Below are 7,974 nucleotides of genomic sequence, written 5' to 3' on the forward strand. Positions count from 1 at the left end.
TTTTAATGGAGCATTCTTTCTACCTCAATTGTATAATACTTTTATTTGTATTAATTAGTCCAAAAGAAAACAATAACTCTAGAATAAACATTACATAATATTAGAACTGGTTTGGTTTTTTTTTTTTTTTAAGATTTTATTTATTTGACAGAGAGACAGCAAGAGAGGGAGCACAAGCAGGGGGAGCAGGAGAGGAAGAAGCAGGCTCCTGGCACAGCAGGGAGTCCAATGCTGGGCTCAATCCCAGGAAGCTGGGGATCATGACCTGAGCCAAAAGCAGACACTTAAGGACTGAGCCACCCAGGCATCCCGATACTAAAACTGTTACAGGATTTCTTTTCCTTTAGTGCCCTCAGTTCTTGGTCCCGCCTCTTCAAAGAATGAAGAGGTAAACCAGAGGAAGAGTGATGGGCAGCAAAGCAAATTTTATTAAGCAATACTACAAAGCTTCCCAAGAGGGAGGGACCAAGAGGGTAGCATTTTGGCATTTAAGTCTAGGGGATTTTATGGGCTTGTTGGCAGGCTATTTTAATCTGATTAACCCTCCCTGTACCAGTAGCCCCATCAGGATTTTGCCCATGCACCCATCTACCTATCAGGTAGTTGCTCCCGTGGGAAAGGGCAGAGAGCTCCTTCCAGGGTGGCTTGAAATCCTTTTAAGGGTAGCTTCCTCTTGGGGGGGGGCAGGAATGGGGAGTTGTCCCTGCCTGCCTTTCTTCCCACTATCTTTCACTAGAACCTTGCACTTGTATAGAATCTAAACATGGCAGACATGGTTAAGCTACCCACTCATAAATTGTATATGAATATTACATTCTGCAAGTTGTTATAATTTTCAACTTTGCTGTGATTGTGAAGTTACACTTGTCACCGAAAAAGAACTCATCGTTCTGTTCATTTATTGTGAGAATATATTTAAAGACTAACTGATGAAACCTTGAAGTTAATTGTCTGTTTCATCTGACACTTTGGCTGTGAGCTGGCTTCATGGATATGCAACCTGTAGAATCAGACAAAATCTGCACCCAGAAGGGCCACCGTGCTTGGTGGAATGCTCTGCCATCACCATCTTGAAATTCTTTGTAATTTTTCAACAGGGCCTCCTAGGCTTTCATTTTGCACTGAGCTCTACACATTGTATAACCCAGCCCTGCTTGGTTGTGAGATACACGAAAGAAATCACTAAATATGAGTGTGGAAAAAAGGTAGCAGTCATTTTGGGTTTTGGTTAATGTTCTGCAAAGATGGCCATGGTTCCTTTCTCAAAAAAAAAAAAAAAAAATCTATACAATTAAGTCCTTGAAAACATAAGTAATTCGTGACTACCTGGGAAAGAAATCTCTCTGGTGAGGGGTCCCAAGTTTTAAAACCTTGTGTATGGGTTTGGGGGGAAGAGAAGAGAGGGATTATGAACAATAAATACTTAACATTTTCAAATAGGAACACTTAGAGACTATTCTTAGGGAGATTTTCTTAAGTAAATCAACTGGAAAGGGAAGTTCTAATATAATGCATGTTTTTAACTTTTTAAAGTTATATTAGTACTATTCACTATTTCAGTTACACAAATAAGATATTTCAGTTACACAAATCTAAAGAGAAACATTCAAACAAAAGTTTTTAAATTCTAGACTTTTTATAAGTCTGTAGACTAAAGGGAAAAAATATTTAGAATTTAACAACCTAATCTTTTCCTCCACCTTTATCTACCTATTCTGCATGGCAAAAGAGTAAGTTTTAATTTTTACTTCTGAAAAACCACAGTTATGAGTTGTTGTGAGCCCTAAGAATCAGAACTTAGTATAAAGGACAAGCTGTGGCCAAGTAACTACCACGTATGATGCCAGAAACCTTGACTTGACCTTGACTTTAAAATTTAAAAAAATGAGAGATTTTTGCTTTTGTTTTTAAGTAGACACCTTTGGGAGTGTCTTCTCAGCTCACAAAACCCTTTAGCCTTCCCACACATATCCACAGTGGCAAGCTGTGCTCTACCTAATGGCCCTAAGTGACCGGTCCAAAATGAGGTCTGTGACTCAAGATGAGTAAATGAGAGTCCCTTTCCCTGGAATCTGTAATTGGTAGTGGAGAAGACAGAGAAAAAGATAAATTGATAGAGGAAAATTTTCTTCAGATGGATACGTCAACATACATAATAGCTGTTGTAGACCTCCTCTACCTATACTATTTACCAGAAAGAAGCAGCAGCTGCTCTTCAGAAAGAGCAGAAAGAAGCAGACAAGCAGAAAAGGGCAGGAGAAGTCCAGACTTCTTAGTTTTTCATCTGATTGCAGTGTCTTCCGGAGACAGGTATAATCCCAATCCTTGACACATATTTCCTTTATTTCAAGAGGCCATCATTTATAAGGCAAATTCATTTTCTACAATGACAAAGGATAATAAAAAATAACATCATTTTTGCAACATATATGATATCAGGAAAGTTAAAATGTCATTCTGAATTGGGAGAAATACTTGAATATCTCTGATGCTTTAATTTCCTGAGTTGGTATCTGTTACTGGAAATGAAAAGACTCCTGAAGTAGATCACTTTATAATTCCTTCTTTCCCTCTGAATGTCAACAGACTCTTCTGTTTGCAGGATGGAGAAGCAGAGTTAGGGCAAGGCTGAGTATAATGCCTAAATTAATAAAGCAATCCCATTTAGATTCAAAAGAGTGATCAGGTTTATTGGTTTTTCTGAGTTATCACCAGTTCCATATATATCCTTCTTTATCTGTTGTCTTCTGTCATTCTATCTGAGTAAGGGGAGAGTGAGTGACTAAGCCCATGAATTCTGGGCCAAGTTATCTAGGTTTTCATTCTGGGTCAGCTTCTTCCCTGTAATGGGACCCTGAACAATTACTTAATCTCTGTGTGCCTCAGTTTCCTCATCTGTGAAAAGAGGGTAATCATACCTAGTTGGCAAGATTTATAGAAACATGTTAGTATTTATAAAGCTTCTTTAAAAAAACTTATCACATAGTAATGCTATGTTTTTTATACATGTTTTGCAAAATAAGTTAAAATAAAATTGCAAAATCCAGTAATTTTTTAAATGGACTTTGAAAATGGACCAGGATATTAATGCAAAAAACAGATCACAGTACATATAAAAAATGTATTCATGATAAAAAGAAATATGTCATAATCTAGTAGGGAAGGAATAACTGCTGATATATTCTAGACATTCCTTAGATACATAAGTTATCTATGGACAAAATATGATAATAAAGCCTCAGCTTACAACATACACTAAAATAAATTATAGTAAAGAGCTAAATGCAAATTAAGAAGCATGGAAAAATACGAAGGCAAATATTTAACTGATTTATGGAGGAAAATGTATTGCCTATGCAATTAAAAAAATAATAATGATCAGCCAAGGAAATAAAAATGAAAGAAAAGAAAATATTCTTTTAATTTTTTGTGAACATAATCCTTTACGATTTCCAGAAATGAAAATATCATACTATGAAAATAATTCTTATCATTAGGAGAGTTAATAAGTTAATATCCATAATGTTAATTCTTGCAAACCAAGGTAAGAATCCACATGTTAGAAAAATATGAAACAGATTGTGTTAACCAGAAATTTTTGGTTTCATGTTACAGAAACAAAACACAATCTAGATGAGAAAAACTGAAATATATATATATACATATACATATATATATATATATATATATATATATATATATATATATATGTAATTTATTTATTTATTGGCTCCTGTTATTAGAAAAACCTATGTGGATTAAAACAGAGTTAGATCTCAGGGCACTAACAAATTTATGGAAATGTTTTCTTTCTCCCCATCTTTCAGTTCCACTGGCTTCTGCTTGGCTTCTTACTCAACGATGCTTTTCAACATGGCAGGTTGATGTCAGCCAGATGGGCATAGGTTGACCCACACTCTATTGTTTTTAGATATCAATACAGAAAGCAGGAGTTCATCCCTCTTCAATGTCCAGGTATCAAAGCTTACATGGAGATTCTGGTTGCATCTACTTGGAACACGTGATTACTGATGAGCCGGCATCAAGGCTGGGAGTGGGAACAGGCAGGGCCAACTGGAACTAAACCACAGATTACTACTGATTAAGGGAGGGCTACTGCCCACAGAAAAGTACACTGCACAGATGAAAACTTCTTGTCCCTTAATAGTACAAAGCAGGCAATCTGCCAATAAACTACAAATGGCTAATAAACATGGAAAAATTCAGATTTGTTATGAAATAAAGAAGTAAGCTTTAAGACAGCAGTAATGAACCATTTTTTTAAATTTTCACCTTGAATAGTGTGTTATATATACTCCTTAGAGGCACGAATGGGAGGTATTAACATTTGTACAGATCTGTGCAAAACAGATTTTCAAAATGTTAATGAGCATTTAAAATGTTTATAATCTATAATCCATGTCTAAAAATCTCTTTGAGGAATATAATTACAGAGTAAAAACAGTTATAGACAGAGGTCTTCATTATATTTGTAGCTCTAAGAGGAAAAAATGAAAAAAAGTCTATGAAAATTTATCAGTAGAAAAAGATGAAAGGGGGAGGGGAGTCAAGATGGTGGAGAGTAGCAGGATGAGACTACTTCAGGTAGCGGGAGATCAGCTAGATAGCTTATCTAAAGATTGCAAACACCTACAAATCCAACGGGAGATTGAAGAGAAGAACAGCAATTCTAGAAACAGAAAATCAACCACTTTCTGAAAGGTAGGACTGGCGGAGAAGTGAATCCAAAGCAACGGAAAGATAGACCGCGGGGGAAGGGGCTGGCTCCTGGCAAGCTACAGAGCAATGGAGCACAAAATCAGGACTTTTAAAAGTCTGTTCCGCTGAGGGACATCGCTCCAGAGGCTAAACTGGGGTGAAGCCCACGTGGGGTCAGTGTGGCCTCAGGTCCCGCAGGGTCACAGAAGGATCGGGGGTGTCTGAGTGTCGCAGAGCTTGCAGGTATTAGAATGGGGAAGCCGGCTACAGAGATGGAGCCGAGGAGTGAGCTCACAGCTTGGGGTTACCTTGAACCAGTTGCAGGCTCGATGAGCTTGGAGCGCAGCTGGAGGTCAGGCAAACGGGAGTGAATGGGCGCTGTTCTCTGAGGGCGCACTGAGGAGTGGGGCCCCGAGCTCTCAGCTCCTCCGGGCCAGAGACTGGGAGGCTGCCATTTTCATTCCTGTCCTCCGGAAGTCTACGGAAAGCACTCAGGGAACAAAAGCTCCCGAAAGCAAACCCGAGCAGATTACTCAGCCTGACCCCTGGTAAGGGCAGTGCAACTCCGCCTGGAGCAAAGACAATTGAGAATTGCTACAACAGGCCCCTCACCCAGAAGATCAACAAGAAACCCAGCCAGGACCAAGTTCACCTACCAAGGAGTGCAGTTTCAATACTAAGGAGAGCAGCGGAATTCCAGAGGAGGAGAAAGCAAAGCACGGAACTCATGGCTTTCTCCCCATAATTCTTTAGTCATGCAGTTAATTTAATTTTTTTTCTTTTTCAATTTTGTTCTCACTTCTTCTGCTAATTTTTTTTAACTTTTACCCTTTTCTTTTTTAAGGTTTTCAACTAGTTTATCTAATATATCTATATCTATATATCTATATATATATATCTTTTATTATATTTTTTCTTTATTCATTGTCTTTTTTTAATTGTTTCCTTTTTTTTTTTTCTTTCTGAACCTCTTTTTATCCCCTTTCTCCCCCCTCACGATTTGGGATCTCTTCTGATTTGGTTAAAACGTATTTTCCTGGGGTCTTTGCCACCCTTTTAGTATTTTATTTGCTTTTTCATATACTCTTAACTGGACAAAATGACAAGGCGGAAAAATTCACCACATAAAAAAGAACAAGAGGCAGTACCAAATGCTAGGGACCTAATCAATACAGACATTGTTAATATGTCAGATCTAGAGTTCAGAATGATGATTCTCAAGGTTCTAGCCGGGCTCAAAAAAAGCATGGGAGATATTAGAGAAACCCTCTTGGGAGATATAAAAGCCCTTTCTGGAGAAATAAAAGAACTAAAATCTAACCAAGTTGAAATCAAAAAAGCTATTAATGAGGTGCAATCAAAAATGGAGGCTCTCACTGCTAGGATAAATGAGGAAAAGAAAGAATTAGCGATATAGAAGACCAAATGACAGAGTATAAAGAAGCTGAGCAAAAGAGGGACAAACAGCTACTGGACCACAAGGGGAGAATTCGAGAGATGAGTGACACCATAAGATGAAACAACATTAGAATAATTGTGATTCCAGAAGAAGAAGAAGAAAGAGAGAGGGGAGCAGAAGGTATATTGGAGAGAATTATTGGAGAGAATTTCCCCAATATGGCAAAGGGAACAAGCATCAAAATCCAGGAGGTTGAGAGAACCCCCCTCAAAATCAATGAGAATAGGTCCACACCCCATCACCTAATAGTAAAATTTACAAGTCTTAGTGACAAAGAGAAGATCCTGAAAGCAGCCCGGGACAAGAAGTCTGTAACATACAATGGTAAAAATATTAGATTGGCAGCAGACTTATCCACAGAGACCTGGCAGGCCAGAAAGAGCTGGCATGATATATTCAGAGCACTAAACGAGAAAAACATGCAGCCAAGAATACTATATCCAGCTAGGCTATCATTGAAAATAGAAGGAGAGATTAAAAGCTTCCAGGACAAACAAAAACTGAAAGAATTTGCAAACACCAAACCAGCTCTACAGGAAATATTGAAAGGGGTACTCTAAGCAAAGAGAGACCCTAAAAGTAGTAGATCAGAAAGAAACAGAGACAATATACAATAACAGTCACCTTACAGGCAATACAATGGCACAACATTCATATCTCTCAATACTTACCCTGAATGTTAATGGGCTAAATGCCCCAATCAAAAGACACAGGGTATCAGAATGGATAAAAAAACAAAACCCATCTATATGTTGCCTACAAGAAACTCATTTTAAACCCGAAGACACCTCCAGATTTAAAGTGAGGGGGTGGAAAAGAATTTACCATGCTAGTGGACATCAGAAGAAAGCAGGAGTGGCAATCCTTATATCAGATCAATTAGATGTTAAGCCAAAGACTATAATAAGAGATGAGGAAGGACACTATATCATATTCAAAGGATCTGTCCAACAAGAAGATCTAACAATTTTAAATATCTATGCCCCTAACGTGGGAGCAGCCAACTATATAAACCAATTAATAACAAAATCAAAGAAACACATCCACAATAATACAATAATAGTAGGGGACTTTAACACTCCCCTCACTGAAATGGACAGATCATCCAAGCAAAAGATCAACAAGGAAATCAAGGCCTTAAATGACACACTGGATCAGATGGACATCACAGATATATTCAGAACATTTCATCCCAAAGCAACAGAATACACATTCTTCTCCAGTGCACATGGAACATTCTCCAGAATAGATCACATCCTGGGTCCTAAATCAGGTCCCGACCAGTATCAAAAGATTGGGATCATTCCCTGCATATTTTCAGACCACAACGCACTGAAGCTAGAACTCAATCACAAGAGGAAATCTAGAAAGAACCCAAATACATGGATACTAAACAGCATCCTTCTAAAGAATGAATGGGTCAACCAGGAAATTAAAGAAGAATTGAAAAAATTCATGGAAACAAATGATAATGAAAAAAAAAAAAAAAACGGTTCAAAATCTGTGGGACACAACAAAGGCAGTCCTGAGAGGAAAATATATAGTGATACAAGCCTTTCTCAAGAAACAAGAAAGGTCTCAGGTACACAACCTAACCCTACACCTAAAGGAGCTGGAGAAAGAACAAGAAAGAAACCCTACACCCAGCAGGAGAAGAGAAATCATAAAGATCAGAGCAGAAATCAATGAAATAGAAACAAACAAACAAACAAACAAACAAACAAAAAAACCAATAGAACAAATCAACGAAACTAGGAGCTGGTTCTTTGAAAGAAATAATAAGATTGATAAACCCC

The 7,974-nt window shown here is 37.7% G+C and overlaps 1 long non-coding RNA gene across 1 annotated transcript; it reads right to left on the reverse strand.

The window, feature by feature from the left end:
- Positions 1–825: 825 nt before the first annotated feature.
- Positions 826–5,198, reverse strand: LOC125083884 (uncharacterized). The gene is made up of 3 exons (XR_007122399.1): positions 5,028–5,198; positions 1,681–1,688; positions 826–839 (listed from the first exon to the last, which is right to left on the reverse strand). It is a non-coding gene; the product is annotated as an uncharacterized LOC125083884 (long non-coding RNA).
- Positions 5,199–7,974: the final 2,776 nt, after the last annotated feature.

The sequence above is a fragment of the Lutra lutra genome, chromosome 13 (assembly GCF_902655055.1).
Source record: "Lutra lutra chromosome 13, mLutLut1.2, whole genome shotgun sequence".
Classification (NCBI taxonomy): Eukaryota; Metazoa; Chordata; class Mammalia; order Carnivora; family Mustelidae; genus Lutra; species Lutra lutra.